Here is a 13,266-nt window from a genome sequence, read left to right as displayed (position 1 = left end):
TTCCATGTACACTTTGTAGTTCCTCTTCCAGTGCCCGGTCTGACCGCAGTAGAAGCAAGTAGCATGCTTGGCAACCCCTCCTTTGGGTTTCAATACCTTGCCTTTGCCCTTGGCTTGAGACTTTCCCTTGCCTTTAGGCTTGCCCTTGCCCTTGTGCCTTTGCACTATCAGAATGGAGTTAGGCTTAACCTTCTTAAGGTTGAGCTCAGCAGTTCTCAACATGCTAAGTAGCTCGGGCAGTGGCTTGTCAATTTCGTTCATGTTGTAATTCATGACAAATTGACTGTAGCTCTCTGGCAAGGACTGCAAGATCAAGTCAGTGGCCAGCTCTTGGCCAAGGGGAAATCCCAACCTTTGTAGGTTTTCTATGTACCCAATCATCTTGAGTACATATGGACCTACGGGAGTCCCGTCTTGCATCTTGCACTAAAACAGTGCCTTAGAGATCTCGAATCTCTCGTGCCTTGCTTTTCCTTGATATAGTTGACGAAGATGTTCAACCATATCATAACCACCCATCAACTCGTGTTACTTCTGAAGCTCAGAGTTCATGGTCGTGAGCATGAGACAGGACACATCTAATGCGTCATCTTGATGCTTTTTGTAAGCATCTCGGTCAGCTCGCGTGGCAGTGGCAGGAGGTGCCTCAGGAATGTGCTGCTCCAGGACATACAGTTTTTGTTCCTGTGTGAGAACTATTATCAGATTCTTGTACCAGTCTAGGAAGTTAGCTCCATTGAGCTTGTCCTTATCGAGGACAGAATGCAGGGAAAAGGAGTTCGTGTTTGACAACATGACAATCTACAACAAAAAAAAATGCAGAAAATAAATATCAAATTCTAATTATCATTTAATTAGGCCTTTAATTAAACGATGCTCCCACTGAATTATAGAACTTTTGTAGAATCAAGTCAGGGATGTGGTCAAACCACACTTACTAGATTCCAACGAACTAGCTATAATTTTGTGGGACAAGATCCACATCATACTACGCCTTGAGTTAGCTTTGGCTAAATCACCCAAGACTTAGTATGATTGGTAGGTAACTAATTACCAATTACATCTCTATGCAACTCTTGTTTATAGGATCAAGATCCGCATGTATATTAAAACTTGAGTTAGCTTTGGCTAAATCACCCAAGATTTAATATAAATGTGTTTTTGTCCTATCTTCCAACTATTGGATAATGCCTATAGTTAAATCCGATTTAACTAGTTATACTAAATCTAATTGAGTTTGTCGTCACCCATGCGTTGATAGGCAGGACCAAAATTGTCCCTCCGCACCCTACCAAGATAATATGTGTTGCTCTACTTTGGCAGATTCAACAACAACATGTGATCGAGGTAGTGATGGGTATCACGGCATGGTAGGAATTTTGAGTTGACATGATTTAGATCTAATATAATCGTTAATGTGTATCATATACGCGATTTAGATCTAATCTAATCATGGTGCATCATATACACGATTTAGATCTAATCTAATCGTTAAAGCACTAATTAATTACTCTACTCTAGCATGCATCACACACACATACACAAGCAATTTATTAAATTGTGATTAGTCATGGCCCTACTATGACCTTCTCAAGCCAATGAGAAGATCGGATGGTCAACCTAGGGTCAACAGCTTCTCCAAGCTCCTCCCTTTGACCACCATGTGTTACTCGCACCCTCCTCGTAACTCCTCCTCGAGTGGACCTTCCACCGCTTCAATTTTTGTACATTACAAATTTGAAACTCGAGTTACATTCGAGTCTAAACTATTTACAACAGGAATATAAAATAAAGGAAGGCACGACGCGCAGGTCGCGATCATATACAACACGCACAAACACACAAAATGGCACGCATGCCATATTATGAATTACAACATATTTTGTCCAATCTTATTGGGTATTTGGGCCATGACCATCACAAAAAATTATACATAATTCTAAATTATGTAATTTCTATAATTTATGTAATTTTACTACTGATTTTTATGATTTTATGAGTCGCAACTTCCCGAGGTCCTGTATAGCGATTTTCGGGCGCGATCGCTGGACAATGCCCCTTGCGGGGTTAGGGGCAGCGCCCCTTCTCGCGATATGAGTCTCACGAGTGTCCTATGATGATCTTACAGCATCTTGACCCGCTGTCCCAAAACATTTTGGGCGAGACCTTGCCGTTTCGGAAGGTGTTTCTCGGTAGTCGAAGCATACAAGTGTTCAAACACTTGTTGCTTCGCTTCTATGAGAAAAATACGCATAAAATACATAAAAATCATAAATTTACAAAAACTTATAGATCTGTAATTTTTCATAAAAATTAAAATAAAAATAAGTACATGTTCGCACGTGCTCTGATACCACTGTAGGGTCTTTCGGGCCGCAAAAACCGCTTTTTGCATTGCGGAAACTCCGAAATCCCATGCCACCAGATCTGTGCGTATATTAAATTTTTCATGTACGTGTTTTCTAATCCTAAATCTACTTTAGATCTACATATTTAGGAGTTTATACCTTTGATGCGAAGCCCTTCGCTTATCCCGCTCGTCCAAGAAGATGCCGGATCTCAAGGGTGTCAAGTGAATACCCCTCTATGTGTATCCACACGAACAATTAGGTGTAGAGGAAACCTTAGAGTGTGCTAGCACTCTTTGAGGGTTTCGGCCAAGGAGGAGGAGAGGGAGAGAAGAAGAAGCAAGGAGGAATAATAATGATCGATTATGAAAATAAGAGTAAAAAATGGCTTAAGTATTTTCATCTAATGAAAATACTTAATGCTCATTAACACCATTAATGAGCCTCATTAATGAGCCTTAATGAATATTTAATGAATATTCATTATTCATTAAATGAACATTTTGAAACTCATTCAAAATTTGAATCTAAAATTCAAATTGAATTCCATTTATCATTGAATTCAAAATTCAATGAATATCATCATTAACCCTCACTTGAGTCTAACTCAAGTCTAGCCTCACTTGAGTCTAACTCAAGTCTAACTCAATCAAGTCTTACTCAATTAATCTAATTTGGATTACTCTTAATCTAATTCGGTTCATCACATGAACCTAATGCTCTTGGTTCATCATATGAACCGAATCTCCATCTAATTGTCCTTTGTGTGTGACCCTATAGGTTCTTATAACGTTGACAATGCTCCTAAACTCATTTAGAAGCATAAGTAATGAGCGGTATCTAGCAACACATCATTACTACCCAAGTTACAAGAATGTTGAGATCCAACATCACCTTGTGACTACTAATTGTGACTCTTCACAATATATGACAATGTCCTTCTATCCTTGACATCTAGATTGATCAATGTGAGGCATAGACCGTGTCATCCTCTAATCAATCTAAATCTTGAACTCCAAGTAGACTCACTCTAATCAAATGAGCTCAATATCTCATATTGACTCATTTGGGTATGACCATGCACTTAGTGGTGTCATTCTATCAAGAATAATGATGTCACTCCCGTCATATAGGAGGGATAAATCCCATCTACATCACTCACATCCCTCCGCATAATTTGTTACATACCCATTAATCGCCTTTATAGTCCATCCAGTTATGGGTGACGTTTGACGAAGCCAAAGTATACAACTCCTTAAGTAGGGAACCATGGTGACTTCAGGTCCAAGGACTAGTAGTCATACTAATAGTCACATGAGAAAGTATATGACACTCATATAACGATCCATGATACTTTCTGATGGCGGATCATTCAGTATACATTCTTCAATGCATACCCATGTGTCAAATTGATATCTCTATATTCATGACTTGTGAGATCAAGTCATCGAGTTGACCTACATGCTAGTCTCATCGTATTAACATTGTCCCTGAATGTTAATACTTGACTAGGAATGATTAAGAGTAGCATTCCCTATATCATCTCACTATCGATTCAACCAATCGATTGATATAGGTAAGAACCTTCTACTCAAGGACGCTATTATACTTAGTTATTTGACACTAATACAAGTAAGTATAATAACAAAAACAAAAGCCTTTATATATATAGGAATATGATACAATAAGTCCATACAACAATCATCATATGATTGGCTCTAGGGCTCTAACTAACACCGGTGTGCCACTCAACCTAGAAAAGTGGAACCCAAAAATAAAGAAGAAGGCCCAAGTTGACTCAAAGATATTGAACACCCTCCAATATGGGTGGAGAAAGAAGAAACTCAACCAGGTCAGACCATTTAAGATTTCAAAGTATCTTTGGGACAAGTTGATTGAGTTACACGGTGGTACAAAAGACTCCTAGGTAACTAAATGGGATTTATTATTAAATAATTTATTTAACATAAAAATTCAATATGGAGAAACTACAAGTCAATTACACACAAGAATCAAGGACATCCTCAATAGACTCAACTTGATCGGCCACTAGCTAGAAAATAGGCATATAATAAGGTATGTCCTAAACTCATTTCCTCGAAATGCACTGTAGGCATTTATAGTAAATTCTTATAAAGTTTCTATGAACCTTTCTAAATTAAAGTTAGATGAACTTTTCTGTGAATTAGGATCGCATGAATAAATTAACACAAAATAAGTTCAGAAAGATATAAGGTTTCTTGAAGGTTCTTCCAAGAAGGTGAAGATGAGAATCTGAACCAAACCTGAGTTATAAAATGAATTTAACTCAGAATCAGACGAAGAGGAACAACTAGTGAACATAGTAAGAAAAATGTTCCTTAGAAAAAAGAAGAACTTCACCAAGAAGGACCTACAAAAAATGATTAAGTCAACATCCAATAACTTGAAGGTAAATATCACCTATTTCAGATGCAAGAAGAAGAGTCACTTCAAACACAAATGCCCTAATATGAAAGAAGACAAGTTCAAGAAGATAACAAGAAAAAAGACACTCAAAGCTACCTGGGATGAGTCCTCTTCGGAAGAATCAGATGATGAAGAACCAAAACAAGACAAACTACCTAGCACTGATGGAAATCAAACCTAAGTCAGAAAATGAATTAGGCCAAGAAGATGAGTCTGAGTATGAGTCAAGCTATGGATTCATATCCGATTTAGAAGGTTCCAACTGTAAGATTGATATGCATGAGAGGGGGGGGGGGATGGTGAATCATGTGTATTTAAAATTTTGTTTTTTTTAAATTCTTTTAAAAATTGAGTGTGTGGCAAAAACAATAACAATGAAATAAAATAGAAAGGACAAAAAAGCAGAACACAGATATTTTACTTAGTTCAAAGTCTTCGATGACTCTTACTCTAAGACTCAGGTTCTTTGTGTAAGTACCCCAAACTAGTTTTGATGTGGTCAACCGAGTTAAGTTAGCTCCTGTGTATATTCAATCTTTGTATCTAAGTGTGCAGAAACTTAGGGACATAAGAAGTTAAGCGGAAGATGCAGCTAGCGAGATGGATGACACGGGAAGGGAGTCAATGGGCTCAATGCATCCAAAGGACGAGGTTTTACGGAAGAGTACACCAGCGAACTAGAAGAACGCTCGCGGAGGTCCGAGGGATGAGAAGCCGAGGAGGAAGGTTGCTAGAGGATAAGACTAGAGTTAGCTTTGGGTGAGCTTAATTCTGGATGGCAAGAGCATCACCCAAGAGAGTGGAGCGAAAAATGGTTAACAAGGGAAGTTAACCATTTACGGATGAACAGTGTCAAAGGCGCTTGTAAAGGCTTGGAAGGCGCCTTCAAAGGCTTGGAAGGTGCCTTCAAAGGCTTGGAAGGCGCCTTCAAAGGATTGGAAGGCGCCTTCAAAGGATTGGAAGGCGCCTTCAAAGGATTGGAAGGCGCCTTCAAAAGATTGGAAGGCGCCTTCCATGAACAGTACCGAAGGTGCCTTCAAAGGCTTGGAAGGCACTTTCTATGAATAGTGCTGAGGTGCCTTCAAAGGCTTGGAAGACACCTTCAGTGAACAGTGCTAGCATCAAATGACCGTTTGTTGCCGTTGAGTTGTGGATAAAATTTTATCCACTTGAAGGCACCTTGAATCCTTTTGAAGGCACCTTCCACCCATGGATAGGATCTCCTAGGCGCTATAAAAAGACTCCTGGAGTTAAGAAATATTCAAGAATCTGAACTATAACTCTTGTAATTCTTTACTAGCATTTTCTTGAGCTTTTCAATAATTGTAAGAGGCTTCTCCGCCTGCAACGAAGGAGATCTTCTTGTGCCTTTCACTGCCTTGGATTAACAACCACCTAGGTTTTTGTTATGAAGCCGTAAGTGCATAGCTACATCGTCAGTAATACAAAAGATTATCAAACCCATAGGGGCTATTGATTAAGCACTAGTTGATTTTGTACAACAAATTCCCTAAACAAATGAAAGGTTGGTTGGAAAAGAGAAAGTAAGAGAAAGATTAAGGAGAAGGAGAGAGAGAAGGAATAAGAGATGATCTTGGAAGGGGATGTATGATAGATGCTAGGATTTCGGTTTCGTTACGATACTAGTTAATGCCCCTATGCGTTGTTCATCTACCTAACTCCATGCTTACATTCATATAGGGATTCTATCCAAAGCCTAGCACAACCCCTGCATAGGTTACACTGAAGAGTCTACTCAAGTTCTAATGTCATTAAGTAAAGAAGTAACCTAGGAAGTCCGGTTAAGAGGGAATCCTTGTCACTAGGACCCCTCGGTCATACGTTTCTAGATTACACAGTCACTTCTTAACATTAATTTAGGTAAAACTCTAATTAAAACCCCTAATAGAGCATTGATCCCTGTTTCAAGGGAATATCATGAAAAGTAAGGGATACCCCTTATCATTGGATCCCATGATCTTACAATCCAAGACATCTCCTCTATATGGTGACCAACCCTTTATAGATTAGTCCCTATGTTAAGATCTTTTGATTCTAGAAAGTGGGCAAATATCGATGTCTTCTGTTACTAAGGGCATAATATATCCCGTTGAATGAGTATCCTCTGTCACTAAGAATCCCCCGATTATCTAGTCTAGTAGCAATTTTAACATAGAGATAAACCTCTCATGTCTACATGTTTACACCATTTACACATTTCGTTAAATACATAAAAGGCATAACACATAGAACAAATAGTAAACACATCATTGCATAGGAAAATACCTAAATACATAGTTCATACATCAACATCATAACATAACTACTTTCTACATCCTACATCTAAAGAATCTACTCCATTACAAGGGATTACAATCAAAAGATGAAGAAAGAAGAAAACTATAACTTAATACATAGATATAGAGAAAAGAGATGTTTATCTTTGAAACGTAGCATCCTTGGAATTGCTCCCTTGTTCCAGAGATAGAAGGATCAGTGAAGATCTGCGAGGATGAAGCCTAGGCCTCCCCCAAGGGGGAGAACCCTTTCCCAAGATCCAAGATTGATCCAAGATTTTGTTGGATCGTAGACGTTCGATAAAGGGGGGGGTGAATATCAAAAAATGTTCGAACAGGAGTAAACGTAGCGGAGAAGTAAAACAATACTAACACAATTCACTTTACTTGGTTCGGAGCCTGTGTCGACTCCTACTCCAAGGCCCACACTCGTTGAGTGCTTTTAGTGGGCAATCACTATCAATTCAAATATTACAGAGTTTAAGTACAAGAATTGATAGAGAAAGAAAATACCGACAACAGAATGAAAAAAAAATCAGCACTGAGTCGGAAAGCTTTTCGTGGCGTTGCGAGAGTACAGAGAGGCAGATCTTGGATTCTGAGTTGTTGTAGAAGCTCCACCCCTGACCCTCCTTTTATATGAGGCTCGAGCCACCCTGGATCCCTTCCGGGCGCCCTGGTAATACGTGGCAGGTCCAACCAGTGAGCTCCACGTGGCGACGACGCGTTCAGGATAAAACTGCCTCCCGGGCGCCCGGATCCCTTCCGGGCGCTCGGACCTCCGGGCGCCAGGATCCCTTCCGGGCGCCCGGACCTCCTTTCTCCAGAAATTCCTTCTCCTACAAGACAAGGTTAGTCCGAGGCAAATAGATAATGTATATCCTGCAAAATAAAGTGTTAGCACAGTTTATAAGTTCAATATAAAAAGTATGACTTAGATTCCGTCTTTCCGAGACCGGAATCTAGTCACGATCTCGACTTAGATATCCGAAATGGATCTAAGCCAGATCGACGCCTAATGTTCCCTTCCTGGGAACGCGTCCTCACAGTCACTCCCTTCCAGTGACTTACCTTTACTCACCTACCAGACGTCCGGTCAGCCCTTCGACCCGTCTGGACTTCTCGCCAAGCGTCTGGTCAGCCCGTCGACCCGCTTGGACTTCTCGCCAGCTATCCGGTCAGCCCGTCGACCTAGCTGGACTTCTCGCCAAGCGTCCGGTCAGCCCGTCGACCCGCTTGGACTTCGTACCAGACATCCGGTCAGCCCGTCGACCTGTCTGGATTTCGTCTGCACACTCGATCAGAGTGTTAGATCACGACAAACCTAACTTAACCTGATTTGTCATTCATCAAAACCTGAGTTAGACCGTTAGTGCTAACCGCACCAACAATCTCCCCCTTTTTGATGGAATGACAACCTGGTTAAGTTAGTGAAAAATATGCGAGTAAAAAAAACAGCATGATTTTTAAGGTTTAAGTTAGTTTTTTAAATTTGACATTTTGTTTCTCTAACTTAACCACCTATTCCTCCTCCTGTGGCATTCATCAAACAAGGACACAAGTTAAACATTCAAAAATACAGAATACAGACAAAGTTAAAATGTAAGGAATGATGTCAAGTTAACTTGGGGGGAGTTTAAACTTCTGAAGACTTGTTTAAAGCATTAGCTTTAGCTTTTAGAAAATAGTTAAGTTTTGAAAAAGTAGCTAATTGTAGCAAGATAACTTAGTGATGAGTTAGCATAATTTGAGTAATTTTTAAAGATAATTTTTGCAAAATTAATTTAATTTTCAAAAATGATTTTGCAAACTCAAAGAGAATTTTCTAATCAGAAATTTGAAAAGCTAAGTTTCCAGTATAAGTGTATAGGTTTCAAATTTTAGGATCAAGTTTTAAATTTTCAAAATATGTTCCAATTTTGAAATATTTTTCAAACATAAGTTTTCAAAATCAAAATTTTAAGTCTAAGTTTTCAAAACTAGAATTATCAAGAAAATTTTCAAATATAAGTTTTAATTTTGAAACACTTTTCAAATCTGAAAACTCAAATATTTCAAAACTAAGTTTTAGAAGATATTTGCATTTCAAAACTGATTAAAACTAAGTTTGTAACAGATTCAAAATCTTAGTTTATAAAATCTAATTGAAGAATTTAGTTTTGTGAAAGCTAGTTTTAAAAAAAGGTTTGTAAAAACTTCAAATTGAGAACCGAAATTTTAGAAAAGATATTATGTTTAAGGTGGAGAAAATAATTTTGGTGTTAAGTGTTGATTTAATCGTCCCCCTAAACCTGACATCTAAAATATCTGTCTAACCAATTTGGTACTTACTGACTATCAGAAGATAGCAGCTTTCACTTGGTTAGTCAAGTTAAGTTCATTGTAATTAGTTAGCGGTTGACTAAACTGAATAACTTAACTTGATCAATGTATGTTTTGTATTTAACGCCCAGACTTATATTGATGCACTGACATAAGCATCTTAAGTCCAGGCAATTGACCTATACATCTCACCCTTTTCTATGTTTGTCAATCACAAGCAAGGTAAACCTAGGGTGTTGGTGAGATGCTCAAATGCTAGTCCTAGGGGAACATGATTTCTAAAGGGATTTTTCTAGTCTAAGGCTAAAATTGTTTTGAAATTCTAAAGGTAGGAAGGTTTTGAAAAAAATAAAACAATTTTAACTTAGAATTTAAAATAATTTTTTTTGAAAATAGTTTTTGAATTTTGAAAAATCCTAGTCTATTAAATTAGAGTATAAGCAATCAGATCTGAAATGAAAATCAATAGAACAATATGTATTACAAAAGCTTTAATAGTGTCATAACAGTGCTATGTAACAATCACGACTAATGAGATGATGAAGGAGGTGGTCCGGAACCCAACGACCGAAGCAGTGCCAATAGCTCAGTGTGACGAGTCCGATGGTCCTCTCGTAGGTCTCGTCGTAGGTTGGAGATCTCCTGCCGCACATCTCGTTGTAAATCGGAGACCTCCTGTCGCACCTCTCGTCGGAGATCGGAGACCTCTCGCCGTATGTCTCGGTGAAACTCGGAGGACTCCTGCTGGAGGCTCGACATAGCTCTCTCTAGTCCGGATACTCGATCGGCTAGAGTGCGAGGAGTGGGACGTGGGGCTCGAGCTGGTGCTGGGGCAGGAGCGGCCTCGTCAGGAAATAGTGCGAGAAAGAACTCATCCTGCTCTGCCTCCTCCTGCTGGGCATCTGGGTTAGGCTGGTGATGTGCCCCCCTCTGCCAAGTCATGATACCCTCACCATCTATATGAATATTAGCTAGGGAAAAGTTCCTAACTCCTATAACGTCAAACTCGGTCATATAGCGGATGTCACCTCTGGTGACACCAATGTCTAAGGAGGACATATATGCTGTCAGAATGTGACAGTAGGGCATATGAACTCGCCCACTAGTCACGTATCCGACCGAGTAGATAATGGTGGAAAAGATATATAGGATAATGTCAATATCTAACCTATGACACAGGGCATAAAGGAGAAAAGAGTGGAATGGGCGCATCATCGCGATGTCGCGAGTACTCAATGGTAGAATACAAAAGACTAAGACCCTATAAAGGGTGTAGTCCTGGACTCGAAGGGTAACTGACCTAAACTGGGTCACAGTGGGTACTCGCTCGCCCCTAAAAAAATATGAATAAATCGTATCAAGAGTAATATGTGAGTAGGGATCTCCAAAGGGTAGCTCCCTGGGAGGATAGCACTGAAAGGGACAGGTAGACTCCCGTAACTCCAAAAAGTCAAGGATGGTAGTAGGGGACAGTGTGATATCAGTGTCAGCTGCCCTAGTAGTATAGGTAAAGTCGTCTATTTTCACTAGGTTGTTATAAAATTCTGCACACAAACTTATGTTTACTGGGCTAGTACATTCAACAAGGTTTCGCAAGTTTTAGTGGATTATAGCCTCTATAGCTGGAACGCAAGAGCGTAAAAAGAACGCTCTATCTATACATTTAGTCCTAATGGTCATGTAGATGGTTGACTCAAACTTAATCCTAAGCTCATCAGTGGGAAACCTAGGGTCAACATTGGGAGTAAGGGCCCAACACCAGATTTAGAATGTTTCCTAAATTATAAAACAAAATTATACTAATTAAAAAAAACAAACATGCAACAAAATTCTAAAACTTTAAACAGAAGACAAGAATTTTACCGAGGAGCCATTAATAAAATAATTTTAGAACTGACGACCTTGGTTGATTCGCGACCGCGTATTAACCGTAGAACGAGGAAAAATTTAATTTTGAATGCTTTCGTAGTAAAGCTTGGAACAAGCTTTGAATGAAAGCGAAAGAGGAGGTGCAAGTGAAGGGGGCGCCCGAGGTCAAGTGGGGCGGGGCGCCCGGGGTCAAGTGGGGCGGGGCGCCCGGATCCCCTCCGGGCGCCCCGGGTCCGTATACCAGGGGCGCCCGCCCTTGGTTTTTGACTCCGGTTTTGATTTTTGTTTTAGTTTAATTTTAAAAATGGAAATTTGAGAGTTAGAAAAAATTTAAGTTTAAAAAAAAATTAATTTAATTTTTTTAAAAAATAATTTGTAAAAAAAAAAAAGTTTAAGTTTTAAAAAAATTTTAAGTGAAAAATCATTTTTTAAGTTAAAAGAATATAAGTTTAATAATTTTTAAAAAATAAAGTTTAAGTTTTAAAATAATTTTTAAGTTAAAAGAATTTAAGCGTAATTTTTAAAATAATTTTTAAGCTAAAAGATTTAAGATTAATTTTTAAGTAAAAAAAATAAGTTTAAGTTTTAAAATAATTTTTAAGTTAAAAGAATTTGAGTTTAGTTTTTAAAATAATTGTTTAAGTTAAAAAAAATTTAAGTTTTAAAATAAATTTTTAACTTTAAAAAAAAATTAAGTTTTAAAATAAATTTTTAAGTTTTAATAAATTTTTAAGTTAAAAAAATTTAAGTTTAATTTTTAAAATTAAAAAAAAATTAAGTTTTAAAATAAATTTTTAAGTTTTAAAAAAATTTAAGTTTTAATTTTAAAAAGAAAAATATAAGTTTTAAACTAAATTTTTAAGTTAAGAAAAATTAAGTTTTAATTTTTAAAATAAAATTTTAAATTAAAAAAAAATTAAGTTTTAAAATAATTTTTTAAGTTTAAAAAAAATTTACGTTTTAAAATAAATTTTTAAGTTTTTAAAACAAATTAAGTTTTAAAATAAATTTTTAAGTTTTAAAAAAAATTTAAGTTTTAATTTTGAAAAAGAAAAATTTAAGTTTTAAAATAAATTTTTAAGTTAAAAAAATTTTAATTTAAAAAAATTTTAATTTTAATTTTTTTTTAAGTTTTAATTTTAAAAAGAAAAATTTAAGTTTTAATTTTTAAAATAAATTTTTATGTTAAAAAATTTAAGTTTTAAAATAAATTTTTAAGTTAAAAAAATTTAAGTTTTAAAATAAATTTTTAAGTTTTTAAAACAAATTAAATTTTAAAATAAATTTTTAAGATTTAAAAAAAAATTAAGTTTTAATTTTAAAAAGAAAAATTTAGGTTTTTTTTTTAAAAAAAAATTTTTAAGTTAAAAAAAAAATAAGTTTTAATTTTTAAAATAAATTTTTAAGTTAAAAAAAAATTAAATTTTAAAATAAATTTTTAAATTTTAAAAAATTTAAGTTTTAATTTTTAAAATAAAATTTTAAGTTAAAATTTTTTTAATTTTTAAAATAAATTTCTAAGTTAAAAAATTAAATTTTAAAATAAATTTTTAAGTTTTTTTTAAGTTTTAATTTTTAAAATAAATTTTTAAGTTAAAAAAATTTAAATTTAAATTTAATTTAATTTTAATTTTAATTTTAATTTAATTCAGTTTAATTTAATTTTAATTTTAATTTAATTTTAATTTAATTTTTAAGTCCTTAGTCATCTTACCCGATTTTTTTTTCAATCAGGAGGTCCTATAATTTTGTGAGATGAATTAAGTTCAATTTTAGGGTTTATTTTTAACTTGTGTTAGATTCAGGTTTAGTTTTGGGTTCAACAAATAGGCGTTCTTTGGATAAACTTCTGGGCTATGGTGAGTTACTTGAACATCATTAGAGTAACCATGCCTTCGAGGTTTTCCAAATAGTCCTATCCACTGAACTTAGTACAAAACCTTGGTCTAACTGTTTAGGATCCATAAAGGGTAGCTTCGGTC

Source organism: Zingiber officinale, chromosome 5B (assembly GCF_018446385.1).
Source record: "Zingiber officinale cultivar Zhangliang chromosome 5B, Zo_v1.1, whole genome shotgun sequence".
Lineage (NCBI taxonomy): Eukaryota > Viridiplantae > Streptophyta > Magnoliopsida > Zingiberales > Zingiberaceae > Zingiber > Zingiber officinale.
Note: the sequence above shows the minus strand (reverse complement) of the source record.